The sequence below is a fragment of the Eublepharis macularius genome, chromosome 6, assembly GCF_028583425.1.
Source record: "Eublepharis macularius isolate TG4126 chromosome 6, MPM_Emac_v1.0, whole genome shotgun sequence".
Classification (NCBI taxonomy): domain Eukaryota; kingdom Metazoa; phylum Chordata; class Lepidosauria; order Squamata; family Eublepharidae; genus Eublepharis; species Eublepharis macularius.
This window is the reverse complement of record NC_072795.1, coordinates 17,955,841-17,975,211: the sequence shown is the minus strand read 5'-3', so window position 1 is coordinate 17,975,211 and position 19,371 is coordinate 17,955,841. Positions and strand designations below refer to the sequence as shown.

The 19,371-nt window shown below is 43.0% G+C and overlaps 1 protein-coding gene across 3 annotated transcripts in view; it reads right to left on the bottom strand.

Annotated features, from left to right (window-relative positions):
* The window catches only part of TBL1XR1 (TBL1X/Y related 1), a 235,943-nt gene extending 221,424 nt beyond the window's left edge, over window positions 1-14,519 (bottom strand). The window contains exons 1-2 of one of the 3 annotated variants that reach the window (XM_054982608.1): window positions 13,568-13,657; window positions 9,464-9,659 (exon numbers count right to left, since the gene is read on the bottom strand). The gene's annotated coding sequence lies outside the window, so the exon portion shown is untranslated. Of the gene's footprint in view, window positions 1-9,463; window positions 9,660-13,251; window positions 13,389-13,567; window positions 13,658-14,204 lie in introns of those variants that run through there. The other 2 variants (XM_054982607.1, XM_054982609.1) reach the window with 2 other exon arrangements.
* Between the last annotated feature and the right edge of the window lie 4,852 nt (window positions 14,520-19,371).

The window sequence follows — 19,371 nt, the reverse complement described above, 5'->3', positions numbered from 1 at the left end:
TTTCCATAATGAAGATTCTTAGCCAATTATTTTTCATGGATGAAAAGATTTAAAGGGACTGTCCCAGGAACATTCAGAATAACTATTTAATGCTGTGCCTTTAGCACAGTTCCGTCAAGATGTCCTGAAGAACTGCTGCCTCTTCCAACCATAACTATATCAGACTGAGCATCACTGAATTATCTCTGAGAAGCATGAAGTGTGGTAAGAGCATGTTAGACTTCTGCAGGTGAGTGGTGAACCTCAGGCTCTCTTGCAATGTTGTAAATGGGAATGTGAAAGCCTGAAGAACCTGTTTCCCCATTTCCCTTCCTCCCTAAGGATGTTTTTCCCCCAGTTTTTCAAATGGAAAAACTGTAAAACCGGGGTATCGCCAAAAAGAATTCCTATGAAATATTTTCTCTTCCAAAATTAGTGATTTTTTTAAGGCAAAGTTCTACTGAAATTGTACAGGATGAAGTTTTTCCAATGGCACTGGGAAAAAGTATCAGCATCCAGATATTTGCATTAGGAGACATTATGCTACTAAAAACAAACAAAATTGACATTCCAGCCTTAAACAGGCCAGGAAATCTCTTTTTCAATACATCACATCCAAATCAGGAAAAAAAATTGGGAAAAAAATACAGAAATTAGAACCAAAAAGAAGGCACAAACAAGAAATTTACTGATTCAAGAAGAAATTGTGTTTTCATTCTGGGTCAAAGTAGAGCTTGCTTGCCATCAAGAAAATTAACCCAGGACAAGGGATAATATCCTGGTGTATACATGTTTTCATGGCCAACGATTATGCCTTCCTATTGCACAATATACCAAAATACCTTTATACACTGACAGTCCCCAAGCCACGACGGGCCTTTATGATGGCCCAAATGGATGCTTTACCACTGGCACTGTTAACTGGCCGTTACTCAAGGATTTCCTACTCTGTAAGAATTTGCTCATGCTCTGTAGGAAGAATAGAGACTATAGCACATACTGTATTTGATTGTCCATCGAGAGCTGAAGCTAGGAAGAAGTTTCTTTTGCCTTTATTTTCTTTAACTCCAGAGCCTAGTAAGACAAATGAATCTAAGATTAGTCAGCTTCTTTCAGATTTTGATTATAATGTTATCTTTTGTATGGCAAAGTTTTTTGCAACCCTATACAGAATGAATTTTCCTGTTCTGTTGTAGCTCATGTAGCTTTTAACAGCAGCTTTTAACAGTATAATTAAAGTAAAGTAAATGCTCTGGTATACTGGAACAGCATTAAAACCATCCTGATCAATTCATATGCAGCAAATCAGTTCCATTATAGAGCCCAAATATGTCTATACACACTGCATGTATCATATTTGTATTCTACTTATTTGGACTTCTAAGGTGCTCGGGGTGTCGTTAAGTTTGTCATTACGTGAACTATCTTGCCAGCCAAGGATCCCCCAGGTTTGTTCATGTAATAACAAACTAAATCATGTCAACGCAAAGTAATAGTTACCATGCACAACCACTGCATCTGCACTATGGTAATTGGAGAAGAAATAGACAAGATTTCAACCTCCCTCTTCACTCACATGACTCAAGTCTTAGTTATTTGCACTATGGACAATCTTGAAAAGACATTTATGTGTCAGTAGGTTCCACTGATCTTCATGGAATGCATTTTTAAAAGTACAAAGGGAGAAGGCATTACTTGCCCAAGCCTTCATCAAGACCTGCGGACGTGGCTGGATATTTATCATCAATACAGAAATTACCCAATAGGCTCTGGCTGCACTGAGATTATATAATGTGGCTCACGTAACTTGTAGAGACTCCCATTTTAGCTCAACCTGAGGCATTCCAGGCAACCATCACACTTGATTACCACATGTGTACTCTACAGTCTGCTACCATAAACATGTCCATGTGGTTCATATGGGAATGTTCACAGACTCATGTCTGTTGCCAGCAAATCTATTTACTAAAGTATATTTCAATACCTCCTTTCCTTGTTGCTCATATAAGACAGACAATCTGACCTGTATGCCATAAGCAGGTGTTTCCTGCAGGAGCCATCTCAACTTGGCTGCCACAAGACATAACAGTTAAATTCAGTTAACATCTGATGCAACGATTTAAAAAAAAATGTGACAAAATACAGGTTGAAGGCACAAGAGTCAGCCTCGGGAACACACAATGAAGCAGCAACAAGACAAGTTCAATGTATATCAACAATCTGCTTTTTTTTTTTTAAATGCGGGGTGGTATTGTGTCCCTGCTGCTCCAGTGAAATAAAATAGCCACCTGTTCAGAGAGTTCAAGACATTGTCGGGAAATGGGGAAAGATTAACAGTTGTCTTGGCACATACTCAAATGCAACCATGGTTGTTGTTTTTTTCTTTTTCCGATGAGCCTGCTTTCAGGACCACGGTCATTAGACTATATCCAACAGTCCATAATATGCCCTGCGATCACTAAAAGCACATAGTTTACCTGACATATATATAATATTTAATGTACAAAATATGGCCAGGTACAGCTCAGAGACCATTACTGGGACTCGTGTGATTTAATTTGTTCATAAATTATGTGGAATTGAGGGAGTGAGCTGCATGGTGGTCAAGTTTGCCAATTACACTAAATTCAGGATGGCGAAAGCCTATGTAGATTGTGAAGAACTACAGGAAGATCTCTCTAAATTGTGTGAGTAGGCAACAATGTGGCAAAAGAACTTCAACGGAGAGAAAGCAATGCACACGTGAACAAACAAAAAACCTCCACTGGATCTTAACTGACCATGGTTGAGAAAGATCTTGAAGTTGTAGTGGAAGGTTCAATGAAAATGCTGACTCAATGAGTCATAGGATTGAAAAAGGCAAACTCCATGATAAAGGTCATTAGAAAAGGGATAGAAAATAAAACAGACAATAATTAAATGCCCTGGTATAGATTTACTGTGCGACTTCATTTGGAATACTAAATACAGAAAAAAAATATTATAGAGCTGAAAAAAGTACAAAAGAGCAAACAAGATGATTAAGGGTTTGAGCACCTTTCCAATGAGGAAACACTAAAGAGTCTGGAACTCATGGGGTCGTGACAGAGTTTTATACAATTATCCATGGGGTGGGGAAAGTGAATAAAGAAAACAGTGAAGTAAAGTCAGTATGGACAAAAGTGTTGGACAAGGAAAATGGACCAAAAAAGGAAGTTTCTTTATTCAACAAATTCATGGCCAGCGAATATAGCGACTGCTGCCATAAAAATAAAAGTGTTTAAATGGGAATTATACAGATTCATGGAGGAGTGTTCCATCCATGACTAATATCCAAGATGACTAAATGAAACCTCTACATACAGAGGCAGTGAACTTCTAAATGCCAGGAAACATCAGGGAAAGGCCTTGGTCTCTATGTCCATCTCTCTATGTTCTCTGTGCTTTATGCGCTGTGCTAGACAGGCCTACTGAGATGCTTTTTCAATGCATCTTGCAGACAAAAACCACTTGCATCCACCATGAATTAGATTCCACAGTTGGTGCAGGTCAATCTCAGGATGTTATTAGAGTGTGGTCAGGTCCTAATTGTCTTGACGACTTTCATTTGGTGAGGCCCGATGATGAGGCCAAGCTTCTTAGAAGCATGCAGCCCACCATATCTAGACTTGATCCTTTCCCATCATGGCTGCTGGTATCTAACCATGATGGACTGGTTGAGAGGGCCCAAGAGGTAACAAATACCTCTCTGCAGAACGGTGTTTTATTGTTATGATGTTTTATTTTATAAGCCATCTCAGATAGGTTCCCTGGAAAGGTGGCATAGAAATTTTGGGTTTTCTTTTTAAACTGTATTAATTCATTAAATAAATAAATATGTATGCCTGCTTGTTGGCCCCTGTGTGAAAAAGGATGTTGGATCAGACACTGTAGATGGACCAGTGGTCTGTTTGAACTGGGCTCGTTTGATGTTGTGTCCTTCCTGGCACATTCATTATAATTCACCTTTCAAGACTGAGACAAAGGATACATAATTCCTCTCAAAGGTAAGTTAGAAAATTAAAATGCCAAACCTCGCTAAATACAAGAGAACAAAATGGGTTAATAAAGATTTTCTGTCATAAGGTTTATGTCTTTAACATTTTGGAAGTTTTCAGGTTAGGTCATCAGCTTGATAATGTTTAAATAAGATTAAGTTACTTAGAGGGCTGGACGAAGACAACTGAGTCAGCCCCAAGTTCTGTGACACTTTGGGGGTAAAATACTTAAAATTACGCAAGAGCAGCCATTTTATCACACCCTCAAATCTTCAATCACCAGTGATGTGAGTCTTCTGGGAAAATCTGAATTTTCAATAAGAATATTTAAATATATTATTTAATTATTTGATTAATGTCAGCAGATGAAGGCAAATTCACCATGTTCAAGTTTGGACCATATACAAGCTCTAGGATTTGTCCACTCTTCATATCACACATTTAGCCCATGTAACATGATTGACCTGCTACGCAACAGCTCTGACAACTATAGATAAACAGACTATATTTATATATGTGGGGCAGAAATTTTTCCATGGAAAAATATAGCATCAATTTTTTTCAGAAAATTTCCTGCTTTGGGAAGTTTTCCATTTTGCATCACAGTCAAGCACTTCATGGCATGCCAAGCAAATACTTTCCTGCACCACACCACAGTTTGGCTCATTAAAAAAAAATACAGTATTTGTTTGACAAAAAGAAAGGCCAGAAAACAAAAATGAGCATATCTATAGTGGGCAACAGTCTCTGAGAAGCTATCACCTGTACAACTTTACACTAAACTTGCTTCTGTGTACACAGAATTTTGTACAAGCATTCCTCATTACACTGAAGCACACATCTCAACCTTCTGATATAGATACAAGGAAGCAAAACCCTTGAAGGGAAACAGCCATTTGTTAAGGTTCCCTATTTTTTGAAAAGTCTTTTAATTTAGAGATATGGATTGTGCAGGGTCCAGGCCTTTTCATTTTACAACAGGTTTTTTAGACCAGAGGATAAAACCCAAAAGCTCACTGCTCCATTTGAATATGTAGAGTTATTCACTTTACATTTTCATATCCAGGCCATTAAAAATATTATTTCTTACATTTATGAACCGCTTTTCTGCAAGCAATCAGATGACAAAGAATAACAAAACCAATTAAAAATCATTAAAAGCATTACAATGAAAAAAAAACTGCATTAACTATTGAAAGCATTAAGAAAGAGGAATGTTAACGTCCCACATCTAATGAAAAACAACAGCTGGCCTGATAAACCTTCTTTGGGGAGCTATTGTCCAATGTCCAGTTGAGGTGCCTCTACTACTGACTAGAAGCTATTCTGTGATACAGCGCCTTATAAGATAACTAGAGGAAAGGCCCCAGCTAATCACACTGCCTGGGAAAGTTCCTAAGGGAGGTAAGCCATGATCACATTAGGCCCACGCCCAGACCACATAGTCTTACAGCACATGAAATAAGGCCAGATGCTCCTTGGAAACCATGCAGATACACAAGCACAGGTCTTTATGTCAACGAATGACAGTAAGTTAACAGCTGAATTGCACATTAACTGAAGCCAACAAACCATTTTTAGCACATTATATAACTATACACACTCCTTTTACATAACCCCTGGAAATCATATTATGGATAGAGTGTGTGACTTCAGAACTAAGAGTAAGCAGAGGACCCATGGGGACTTGTGGATAGGGCGTTTTCCTTCCCCTCTCTTCCCTTTTGTGCTGTTTCCCCTCCCTTCACCATCTCACAATTTTCCTGCCTGTCCCATCTCTCTGCACTCCTTCCTGTGGCCAAAACTTTGTGAAGTAGTCTACCTCAGCAGACATTTTAGCTTACTCAGGTAACCATATACAATACCAGCACTGTTGTTTACGATTGCCTAGGCAATCCAAGATGGTCGCCAAGACATCAAAAGTTAATTGTGCAAGATCTCGGCACTTTTAAGCGATTTTATTATCCCCTGCTCTCAATTTTTTCTACAAACATGGGGATTCCCTGGGTGAACCCATTGCATGTGTTCTTTCTGAGCTGCACTTCAGGGCCATCCAAGGGAATTAAATATATCATAACTCTGTTCCTCTTGAGCAGGAGCATCTATTCCCAGAATTTGATTCAAGGCAATTGTTCTAAAAATAGCTACTGCTTTATATACTTAGGAGGCATCTGAGAAAAATTTTCAAGAGTAGTCATAAGAACACTTCTTTCTTATATTCCTGTACACTCCAGGAGCAGAAACGGGAGGTATTTAGAATAACTAATAATTGCTTGTGCTAAATTGTTTTTCTAAATGTATGTTATGTTTATTTGATAGAAACAGTCTTCGGTCCCTTGTGGGGTAGGGAAGAACGCAAGGTACAAATACTCTTGAATAAAAGAAATTAAACATGTTACCTAAGTAATAGCGGCCCTATGTAGTAAGTCAATATTATCATCCCCATGGGAGACAGCAGAATTAGAGTCCGAGAGAAAATATCTTGCCTAAGGGACACTTCCTCCTTTTGGATTCAAAAAGCCAAATAAGGGGGTTCTAGATCAAATAAAGCCTGAATTCTCCCTAGAAGCTAAAATGAATGAACTGAGGCTATCGTGCTTTGATCACATCACGGTAAGACAAGACGCTCTGGAAAAGACAATAATGCTAGGAAAGGTGGAAGGCACTAAGGAAAGCAGACCCCAAATGATATGGTTTGCCCCAGTAAAAGAAGCCATGGCCTTCAATTTGCAAGTCCTCCTGAGCAAGGATGTCCGTGATAGGATGTTCTGGAGGGCATTCACTCAGAGGGTTGCCGTAAGGCGGAAATGACTTGACAGCACATAATGCACACACACAAGGGACACTTGCAAGATGAGCTTTATCACGTTTATTCTGAAGTCTCATTGATTTCAATGGGATTTTCTTCCAAATATGAATGCTTAGGAATATCATGCCAGTAAATTTGCGGACAATGAGAGATATGGATCCATGAGTATTATACATGCTATGTTTGAGGGAACTGGTATAGTAGTGTGACTAAGCTTTGAAGGCCTTCTAGATTTATCTGGTTGTCCACTGGGCTAGATGCTGGGATAGACAGACCATTCATTTGATCTAGCACAGCTGCTCTTATGTTTGCACATTAAGCTTTCGTCAATGTTTAAATCAATTTGTGACTATAAAATAGAGCTTTTGAGAGTTAACTGGCTGCTGTCTTTGCTTTAGATTTCACTTTTGCTTTGTTTTTTATTGTAATGCTTGGGTTTAGCTTCCTCCACCCCATTAGCTGCCTTAGAGGATTGTACCGGTCAAAGGTGGAACAAATGTTTTTTAAAAAAGAAAAAAAAACCTTTGCCTCAGTCAAACCTGGAATGTGAATCATGCTGGATTGAAATACCACGAATGTACAAATAAAATAGTTCCATCCTATTTATTTTCAGTTTTTTGAAAAACGTACACACACAGTCTTATGGGTTTTGAACTTTTAACCAATTCTCTTAGGCAGGTTTCTCAGCATTTGCTATTGCTCTTAACCAACTATCACCTCATGCAACACAAGAATAACTGCAAAGCCAGAAGCAACATTTTATAACATTTTGCACGTGCATAACAATGCCTTGGAACTTCAAAGCAACTACCCAAACATTTATCATTGCCACCCCAGAGAAGAATCCGCTGGTTTGCAGAGCCAACTGCTCTTTAACTGGGATGAAGAAACTCACATAAGTAACTAATACCCCCAATCCTGTTAGTCATCCTTTTTTTTTACCATGTAAGTTCAATATATCATGACCTGGATGGCCCAGGCTAGCCCAATCTTATCAGATCTCAGAAACGAAGCAGAGTCCGCCCTTGTTAACATGTGGATGGGAGAACACTAAGGAAGCCCAGGGTCACCAAGTGAAACTCCTATGGGGCTACCATGAGTTAGCTGCGACTTGAAGGCACTTTCCACCACCAAGTTCAACACTCACCTTTAAACACACGTTTTATATCAGGCCTGAAGACAACTCTCAGAGCAGGAAAAAAAATCACACAAGATCACCAAAACAAGTCCTCTCTTACCTCCAACTATAAACTTTCTAGGTGATCCTCATAATTGTTGGGAGACCTGCCACAGTGTTCCCTCGATAGAAAACCTTATGCACCCTTCCATTTTTTATGAGTACAACCTTGCACTCCTAGAATTAATGCAGGTAATGAGGAACAGCACACAGACCTCAGGTACTGTGAGGGCAATGACAAATTTAGATCTCCTTGAAACTGAGGAGTGAAGATAGTGAAAGGGGGGGGATTAAAACACGGGGAGAAATCAAAGAAGGATTAATTACAGTCATATATATATACAGAATACCATTTAACAAAATTTCTTTCAATAATAATAACAACAATAACATTTGATTTATATACCACCCTTCAGGACAACTTAATGCCCACTCAGAGTGGTATGTCATTATTATCCCCACAACAATCACCCTGTGAGGTGGGTGGGGCTGAGAGAGCTCCAAGAGAGCTGTGATTGACCCAAGGTTACCCAGCTGGCTTCAAGTGGAGGAGTGGGGAATCAAACCCAGCCCTCCAGATTAGAGTCCCACGCTCTTAACCACTACACCAAACTGGCTCTCACCTTCCTGCCCTCAAAAGGACTGCCTAAGTGGCTAACAAATTAAAACATACATAACAAAATCACATTTTAAAACCATTAAGACAACAGCAACACATCATTAAAACAATTAACCACAGCTACAAACATACAAAAGCATACAAACAATTAAAAATTCAAAACAAGGAGGGATCACTGAGGGAACGTCAAATGAAACAAAAAAGACTTCACCAGCTGGCAGAGGATAGCAACAGAGGGGGACAGGCAAATCTCCCTGGGAAGAGCATTCCAGAGTTTTGGTGCCACAACTGGGAAGGTCCTCTCTGGGGTTGCCACCCACCTAATCTCAGGACATGGAGACACGACCTAAAGCAAAGCCTCTGAAGGTGACAACAGTGGTTATGTACGTTCATAAAGGAGTAGGTAGTCCTTCAGGTATGTTAGTCCCAAACCACACAGGCTTTAAAGGTCAACACCATCACCTTGAATTGTGTCCAGATACAAACTGGGAGCCAGTGCAGAAGGGCCAAGATCACACTGATACGGTCTTTATGACCCACTCCAGTCAACACCTCTGCACCAACTGAAGCTTCCAAATACTTTTCAAGGGCAGACTCACAAAGAAAGCACTGGCATAATCTAATCTAGATATAACTAGGGCATGCACCGTAGTAGCCAGATCTTTTCTGCCCAAGAAAAGTGGGACTAGGCTAACCAGACAAAGCTGGTAAAGGGCACTCCTGGCCACATCCACCACCTGTTTCTCCAGCAGGAGGCCTGGGTCCAAGAACAGCCCCAAACTACGACCTTGTTCCTTCAAGGGAACTGCAACCCCATCCAGAATGGGCGACACTTTAAATACCGGATCAGACCATCCACTCACCAGTAGCTCTTCTGTCTTGTCAAAATTAAGCTTCGGTTTATTAGTCCACATCAAATCCAAAACTACCTCCAGGCACTGGTTCAGGCTTTGGACAGCCTCCCTGGAACCAGCTGGAAAAGTGAGATAGAGCTGAGTGCCATCTGCATATTAATGACAACCCAGCCCAAGTCTCCTGATGTCCTCATCCAGCAGTTTCCTGTAGATGTTAAAGAACATAGGGGGTAATATGGAACTATGCAGAAACCCACAGGCCAAAGGGCTGAGCAGGAGTTCCCCAGCATGATCTTCTGAAACCTACCCTCCAGAAAGGACCAGAACCATTGCAGAACAGTGCTTCCCAATTTCAGCCCGGAAAGTCAGTCCAGAAGGATACCATGATTAATGGTATTAAATGCCACCGAGATGTCCCTCTGTCCATCTCCCAGCACAGGCCACCCAAGGCTGTTTTGGTCCCATAATCAAGCCTAAAACCAGATTGGAAAGGATCGAAGCAATTGGACTCACCCACAAAAACTAGTTGTCCAACCACCACCCATCCAGTAACCTTGCTCATGATTGAAGCATTTAAGACTAGCTGATAGTTATTGAAATCTCCTGGGAGTAGAGTAGGCATCTTTAGAAGTGGACCCCCACAGCAAGAGCACTTGTGATGTTCCAAACATGTTACTTTAAGAATGTAGAAATTCTCATGATAGGTCAGACCAATGATACGTCAGCCATATGAGCCATAAAGGTGCAAGCACCGAGTCATTACTGACCCATGGAGGGACGTCGCATCACAACGTTTTCTTGACAGACTTTTTATGCGGTGGTTTGCCATTGCCTTCCCCAGTCATCTACACTTTACCCCCGGGGAAACTGGGTACTCATTTTACCAATTTCAGAAGGATGGAAGGCTGAGTCAACCTTGAGCCGGCTACCTGAACCGGGTTCCACCAGGATTGAACTCAGGTTGTAAGCAGAGCTTGGACTGCAGTACTGCAGCTTTCCACTCTGCGCCATGGGGCTCTTATTATAAGGACATAGGAGCCATATAGCCTTATAAATTCACAAGGAGGGCATCAGCAGCTCCTCTTATTTAGTGGTATATCGCCTCTGGACACAGAGGCACCATTTAGATCATATTTGTCTATTACATTTCTATCCTGCCTTCCCTTCATGGTGGTTCTCCCCTTCTCTACTGTATCCTCAGAACAACCCTCTGTGGTAAGGTGGGCTGGGAGTCTAGCCCAAGGTCACTAGGCTGCCAGGTCTCCTCCTATCATGGGAGACTTCCCACCTCGTGGCCCCACAACTCCTGATCAGTAGGGCAGTGGGAGGAAATAGGACGAGGAAATCGCTATTGCTCCAGCGGTGCAACATCTCTTCCACCACAAATGCAGGGCACTGGGATGAGGCTCTATGATTCCACTGAAACAACACAGTTTTACAATGTACACGTTCCCACCTATCCTTGACAACTCTGCTAGTGTCTAATATTTCCTGGCTAAATATTTTCTGTGAATTTCACTAATTCTTTATTACAGCTTTCTATGCCCCCACCCTGCAGAATGTATACAAAGAAACCTAATGTCCCCAAAGGGCTTGCATGGTTCTCCTCTCCTCGATTTTATCATCACATCATCCCTGTAAGCAGGGCTTTTTTTCTGGGAAAAGTGGTGGTGGAACTCAGTGGGTTGCCCTCGGAGAAAATCATCACATGGCTGGTGGCCCCGCCCCCTGATCTCCAGACACAGGGGAATGTAGATTGCCCTCCATGCCACTGAACAGCGCGGAGGGGCCATCTAAGCTCCCCTGTGTCTGGAGATCAGGGGGCGGGGCCACCAGCCATGTGACCATTTTCAAAAGGTTCCAGAACTCTGTTCCACCGTGTTCCTGCTGAAAAAAAGCCCTGTCTGTAAGGTAAGTTAAGTTTAGAGAATGCGGCTAGCCCAACATCACCCAGAGCGCTTCCACAGCCATGTGGGGATTGGACCCGAAGCCACCCAAATCCTAATTTGCCACTCTGACCTCTACATCACACTGATTCTATGCCACTCTGCCATATCTTGTGGTAGTGAACTGTGTTAAATTAATTATGCCTGTGTTTAGAAGCACTCCCATTAGACAATTCTAAAACTGCTGCCAAATCAACTCTGCTGGGTGACCCTGAATTTTAGTAGTATGGGAGATAAAAATTTTCCTCTCTCCTAATTCCCTGGTCATAGAAATACAAAACCAGTGGCCACCTAGGCTTTTAAAAAAGGGTAAACAATCTTAGCAAGCTCATTACCTTACAGTAGGGGCTTAAGATGGATCTCCTGATTCAACATTGTTTTGTTTTCATTATAAGAAAATTAACTATCAGAACTAAGATTCCGCCCCCACCAGGTGTTTTAAGTTCAAATATTAGTGCAACCCATTAATAAAAAAGTTAATTGTAATGCAAAATGCATCCAGGTGACAAAGTCCACCCCTATTATGTAATAGTTATGTAGCACCAACAGAATGCTAGGCAATGTTGAGAACACACCAGTGACACAGGCCTCTGCTTGCAACAACAACTTCCAACACACACACCTAAAAAATAACAAGTTATTAAGTTGATAACCTTGTCCACAAAGCAGCAACCTTCCCGATACCTCCCACAGTTAATCCATGTTCGTGTAAACTTTTCCCACTGATACACACCGACCAAGTTAGGAATGCCCACAAGCACATTGTATACAATTGTGGATCAAAGGAATTTTTTCCATAGGTTTTCCTGGTCAGTTTTGTAATACACACTCACACACACACAAAAGCTCCAAACCGATACCTTGCAGAGAGTGCAACTGGAGATTTAGGAAAGAGACCAAAAACAGGGCCAGCAGGCCTCCAGTACTAGGCCTAGCTCAAAACCGCAACAGAATTAGAAATGAAAACCTCTTCTCTCTAGTGAAGCAAGTCAAATTTTGTGCTTTTAGAATTTACAAGAGACACATCCGTACCACACCACACCACCAGAAGAGTTTATTGCTCACCACGTGCTTTGTGGGATTCTCAAGCACTTATTGTAACAGACCAAAGGCAAAAAAAGATAAAAATACAGGAAAGCAGTGAAGCTTACACAGGTGTGACAAAAAATGAACTATTCAGATTACGAGTCTTTTTTCCCCCCTGTCAGAACTGACAGAAAATGAGACTCGCGTGGTGCCTTAGTAAAAGCAGTCAGGCCTTCATTTACACAGCACCAAATGAGGAAGTGAGGCCCATGAAGAAACTCCACAAGGGAGGCAATTTAGGACCACAAGCTATTTTCAAAACCAGTCCACCAATCCAACTTTTTATGGCATTTCTGAAAAGCTTCCATAGCTCCAAAAAGATTCACAATTCAGGTTTTTCTCTTCCTGCCCTGTTTCACTTTAAAAGTCATTGTCAATCCACTTCAACTGAGCCATCTTGTAATTTATCCTCTCTCCCCACAACATGGTAGAAATAATAAAAAGGAATCTTTTTAGCTTTGCTGGCATGAGAAGACCGTCGATACAGCACTTGGATCTGAAGTCTGAACTAAATCCTTCAACCCCAAGTTTTTAAAAACAACACACAATTCACACACCATTAACATTTTTCTGGGTGGATATTTCTTCTTCTCCCCCACAGCAAAACATTTCATGAACCCTGACTTCAAAACGGAGGCCTTTCCCCCTCCTCTTTAACTTAAAGCAGATACAAACCACGTATTTTTGCCTAAGAATTCCCAGAACTTGCAAAAGCAAATCTAGAACAACTTTTGCCACTGAACTGCTTACAAAAGATAAACTTACCTCCCCCAACACACAAACACAATCCACAGTCCAACGTCCCCTTGCCCCGAAAGCCGACGACAAAGCAATCCAAAATAATTATAATTACATTTTTTAAGGGCAAAGCTCAGGAGATTTGTGTGCTCGTTTTGCAAATAAAAAAGAAAGATCACACCACCAGAGGAAAGTGCAGACACAGTGAACGCCTCCCCATCCCCCACTCCAGCATGAGTTCAGCCACAAGCACATTGCTTTCCTTCCCCCACCGCTCCTTGCAAACACACACAAGCCCAGCCAACAAAACTTCCCCACCGCCCCAAAAGAAAACCCCACTAACCTAAAATCCACACTTCCGGGGGCGATCGTTGATAAATGGCATGGAAGTCAGAGGAGGAAAAAAATGTACAGGACAAAAAAAATAATAATAACCTCGCTCTAACTCTTCTTCTTTGCACAAAACGAGCTAAAAATAGGCTTCTAAACCAGCTTGCTTCATAATGGCTGCTTGCTTGGATTTATTTGCGCAAATTCCTTCTTTTTTTTTTTTTACCTTCCCAAAGGCGGTGAATCAACACTTCTCCTCCCCACCACCGGAGGAAAAAAAATATAGGGAATCAAAGCGGCAACATACACAAGAAAAGAAGCAATGTCGGGGGGGGGGGGCAGGAATTGGAAGTTAAAAGCCACCAGTTTGCAAAGAGGGGGTTGGGAAAATAGGGCCAAGTTGAAAAATGCATGTTACACTTCCACCCCTCCCCCACTCTCCCTCCTTCAACTCTCCACAAACACAGGCGCCCTCCCCCACCCTGGAGCGCTTCCCCCTCCCCCAACGTTCAAATCCTTCTCTCCCCCCCACCCCAGCATAATAACCCCTTTCGATTTCCTTGATGCACGCCTAAAAGAAGCTCCCGTTGCAAGCATATATTTAGAGCGACAAAAAATAATAATAAACACAACACTCTTTTATTTCTTACCTTGCAATGGATAGCAGCCTGTTCTCGCTCACCCCCCTCTCTTTTTTGCAATGGAGGCAAAAGAGAGGAGGGGGGCTGGGAAACAACACAGAGATAGCAATGCACCTTCTTCCTCCTCCTCTTATTATGTGTATATATTTATTTGCAATTGCGGATGCAGCCAAAAGGGGAAAAAAATTCACCAGTCACTAATAGCCACCCAAGAATGCAATGATATTCAATTATATCCCAAGCCTGGGTGAGGTGTGTGTGTTGGGGGGTGGGGATTAAAAGGGGGGGGAGGGTGGAAAGGTTGATGGGAGGGGGTGGGGGGAGAGATTACAGATTAAGTCCCAAGGAGGGGGTAAAAAAAGTAATCTCTCTGCTTGTATGTGTGTGTGTATGTGAGTGTGTGTGTGATTTAGATTGAAGAGGAATTGAGGCAGAATGTTAAAGCTGTTACTAAGGGAAAGAGCCAAAACGGTTCAGAGCAGCCAACGGCTCTCAGACACTCAGCACAGGGGAGAGGAAGGTGGCCAGCCGCGCAGAAATGAGCAGAGAGAAAGAGAGAGGCGCACACGGGAGGGGGAGGGAAGGCAAGGCAAGGCAAGGCAAGGCAGGCCTGCTTGCTTCTGGTGCCTGGCTTCCTGCAAAACACAAACCAGCTTGCATGCAAGCATCAGCGAGGGGGCAGCTTGGAGGGGAAGCACTGGGGGGGGGGGCTCGGGTCCTGATTTTTGGAGAAGGCACAGGTTCCAGAATATACAAAGGCTGGGGAGAATAAAGCATGCCAAACAAAATTTGGTAGATGTTTATCTCTGGAATCAACACGGGGCATGTTTGGGTGTCTTCGAAAGGCTGGAATAAGCATTGCCACCGCCCCAGAAAGGACATGGTGGGAGGCGAAAGCTGGAGGCAGGAGACTCCCCGCTCCCCATCCCGGCCGCTCTCTTTAAAAAGCACAGCTAGGAGGAAATGGTGGGAGTTGCAGAGTAGCGTTTAAGGACAAGCAGTCGGTGTTGCAAAAAGCTGGGGGGGGGGGGAGTGAGGGAAACGAACCCTGCTGACCCTCCGGCTCCAAAGTGATTGGCAACAACTGGGCAAAGTGAGAAGGGGGGGGGGGTCTATTAATTGGAATCGACGTTTATGATGAGCTGTAAGCAAAAAGCTGTACCGAGAAGGACGCCTCTGTGTGGGGGTGTCTAATGTATGAAGAAACAAGAGGGGGGGGGAGGTCCCACTGTTTGCAAACAACCCTCCAGGAAACTGATAGAGACCTTTCTTGGCAGAGACTTCAATTAAAAGTGAAATATACCAAAATAGAAGCCATAAAGGGGGGGGGGTTGCCCAGCTGTGGAGGTGAAAGAGAGACCATTGCCTGCCACGAATCTGCAACAGTAATGTCAGATCTGTGTGGCTCAGGTGAAATACATAGTGCGTCAAAAGGGGTGTCTTTTGAAAACACAGGCCAACAGCAGTCGTAAAAATTTCCTGTGTTTTAAGTTTTCATGGAAACGGACACGCCATCTGCAAAGTATATACCCTTGGAGAAGGGAGGGGAGAATGCATTGGGTGGGGGAGGGGAGTTCCATTTCATGTAGGAGAGAAACACACACACAGCGAACAGGCTGCCCGGAAATTGCATTAAAGGGATCAAGCTATCATTTGGTGTCCTGTACATTCAGAATTAAATGTGCAAACCAGAAACCAAACACAGAAGGGAAAGAAATGCCAGAGGCCAGGGCAATTATAACAGAAGAGACCATCCTTTCCCAGTGCTTCCGCCTTCCCCCAAAAAACAATCTAACAGAAAAGGAAGGGAAAGGTTAAAGTACCCTCCGTTGTTACAAAGCTAAATCAAATTGCAATGGGGGGGGATGCCAAAGTGTACTTTTTTTCCAACAGATTTCCACAAGCTCATCAAAGCATTGCTGGTCATTTTATTCACGTACACACAAACCTCAAAGGAAGCAAAGTTATAGGAGCATTTAGGGTTGGCAACTTCAGCTTGGGAAAGTCCTGGAAATTTGGGGGTGGGCAGTTCAAATAATTTTCCTCCCCCATGCTATCTCCAGAGCTTGGATTTTGTGTCCCCAGACAGGATTTTGTGATTCACCAACATCCTACAAACCAGTGCCTCCACATGGGGTGGTGGTCACGTAGGGAGCCGTCCAAAGCAGGCCTACTCAAAAGTAAGCCCCATTTTATTCAATGGGGCTTACTCCCTGAAAAGTGTTCTTTGGAGTGCAATGGTAGTCCGCACAACGTACGTGAACAATGCATTTGGGGAAGGGACTGTGGCTCGGTGGCACAGTATTTGCTTTGCATGCAGAAGATGCCATATTCAATCCTCGGTATTTCAATTTAAAAGGACCAGGTAGTAGATGGTGAGAAAGACCTTCTTAGGGTGATCAGAGTGGACAATATGGACCTTCATAGACCAATGGTTTGACTCACTATGAACCAACTTCATGTAACGTGAACATGGTGATAGGCATACGAACATCTGCACAAACAGGTTGGAAAGTCTGCCAGAAGTCTTTCACATTCCCACAGATAATCACCAAAGAGTGCAAACAATTGTGTCCGTCATAATGGCAGGGGGTCATTCATTATCACTCTCCAAAAAGTGTTGACCAAACCTCATCTTGTCTTGTCTTGCAAAACTAAGGCCCATTTCAAATGTTCTATCTTTGCTGCACAAATAATACTTAGATACAGGCAAAATGCCTGCAGCCCAAGAGAGATCATCACGTCCGACAATCACACACTGACCTGTTCCATTGCATGTGGTCAGAAAGCATGAATGCCTGTGGTTTCCTAGTATGAGTGCATTTATTATACGCTTGTGGCAAGATTCCCTGATTTTTAATTGGGGGGAGGGCAGGGAGTTAACCTGTTTTTTCTTTTCATTTTATACGTAGCTCTTCTGCATCTGTAGAACTAGGTGGTCACCACCACTTAATTTTAATTGGGGAGGGGGCTGTTGTTATGGTTTTGACCTTTTTTTGGTATTTTATTATATTCCCATGGTTTTATAATGATTGTAAATTGCCTCTTGAACTGTATACATGAGGATTTGGTGGAGATGATTTATTTTTCCAAATAATTTCCCACCCACATATCCCTTCAATTATGGAGCTACTTCAGCGTCCCTTGCATTGTTGGGGAAATGCAGTCTCCCCACACACAATGGCATTTTTCACACCAGCTGACCCGCGGAAAGTGATTGTGCAAAAGTCAATATTTGATAGTACTTGCTGTGATGTTAACGACAACCTCCCTGAATGCCATGAGGTCTTTCGAAACCTCTTTTTGTCTGTTTGTTTGTTTGAATTTATCCTTTGCTAGCAGAGCCATTCTTGTTTAGGCAGGAAATGCAAATGAACAAACAAACAAAGATGGCCATCAAGGTTTCCTATCCCTGCCACCAGCATAATGTCCTGCCATTTATTGTACATCTGACCTAGATGTATCTTTAAAACCTCTCCAATCTGCCTGCAGCAAGAATACCCCCACACTCTGCTTTTATTATGTGGGGATGGACTATAGCTCTATTTATACACCCCTGTTAAACAACAAGGGCCATGCAGTGCTAAAGTTACCAGATGCAGCCTGCTGGGGAGAATTGGGGCAGGGGCACAAACAGATGTTCCAGTGTTGCACTGCTATGCAATGTCACTTCCGGAAGTGATGTGATCATCTCAGGTGGCACTCTAGGATTAGAGCAAGTCCTAGAGCACTGTCTTGACACAATTCCAGCACAGTTTTGTGCTGGAAGTGACATTGTATGCATGCTGGTGCAACACTACATGCACACAGGGTTTCCCGCCATTGTTCTCCCACCAGCCTTTGAAGTGCTGGCAGAGAACAGGAGTAATTGCCAGGAGGCCCTCCTAGGTGTCAGCTTAAAGATTTTTAAGGTACCGCAAGACTCTATTGTTTTAGACAAGGCCTTATCAGACTAACACTGCAGTCCTAAGCAGTTACACAAGGGTTCCTCAAAATGGTGCCTGTGGGTGCTTCCCCTTGGTGTCCGCCAAGTTTTTCAGATAGTGGGTGGGGCCATTGTAAGGCAGAGCTTGTTATTGGCTGCCCTCATTCAAATGAAGTGCTTTTCCATTGGAGGATCAGGAGCACTGGTAAACCTCATGGTTTTCCTTAGTCAAGGTATGGTTTCATTTCCCTTCAGGTTTTCCTTCTTCCCAGGATGCAGGTATTCCATTTGGCTCCACCTGTGTCAGACATTTTGGGTCTGGCTTCGCCTCCAGAGGCAGCCATTTTGGGGTAGCGCTCGCCACATCCTCTCAAAATTCCAAATGTGCCCATGGATTCACAAAGGTTGAGGACTCCTGAGTTACACCCTTCTAAGCACACTGGCTTTCAATGGATTTAAAAGGGTACAACAGACACAGGGCCGGCCCACCCATTGAGGCCGGGCCAGCAGCCGCCTTGGGTGCTAAGGCGCCGGAGGTGGCGCTGGCCCGGGGGCAGGGGCGCGCGCCACAGAGCTCAATTGCCAGAACCAAAACTTTTCCCTGAGGTACACTGTGGCCTAACTGGAAGGCTCTGAATCCTGCACTTACAAGAGAAGGGAACAAATTGAGAGGATTTGTGGGAGGGGGAAATTTCATCCCACCCATCCAAAATCTCCCCGTCTCCTGTTTAACTGACACCCCCCCCTCAAAATCCCATGCTGAAGCACATTCCATCCTCATCGATCCAGTTTCTTTTTTTCTTTGTTTAATTTGCAAACCATGTTTTCCTGTCTACCTGAGAAGTCCCCAAGTATGAAGAAAGGCCTACCTTCTCTGTACGTGGCCCAATTTTGCTCCTTTCATAATCTTAATATGGGCCAGCCACTTTCCTCTTTGATGCTATAGCAAGCTGGAAGGGCCTGTCCTAATGGTGATGGTCTCTCAACCAGTTATCCTAGTCCCCATATTATTAGGTTTCCCCATGGTGGCAGTTAAGAGACCCAGGCACCATTTTTCCACCCTAGAACGGACACACCAAATTGTTTTTCTCCGGGAGGGTCCCAAATGCATTGGAATTCCATGAGGAGCAGACGCAGCTGTAGAGGGTGACAGTTTGGAGCAGAGAAAGGGAACAGGCGACCTTTCCACCTCACTTGAAATTATCCCTTTCTGGAGTAGGTTTTCCCAAATAACAAAAAGGTCACAAAATT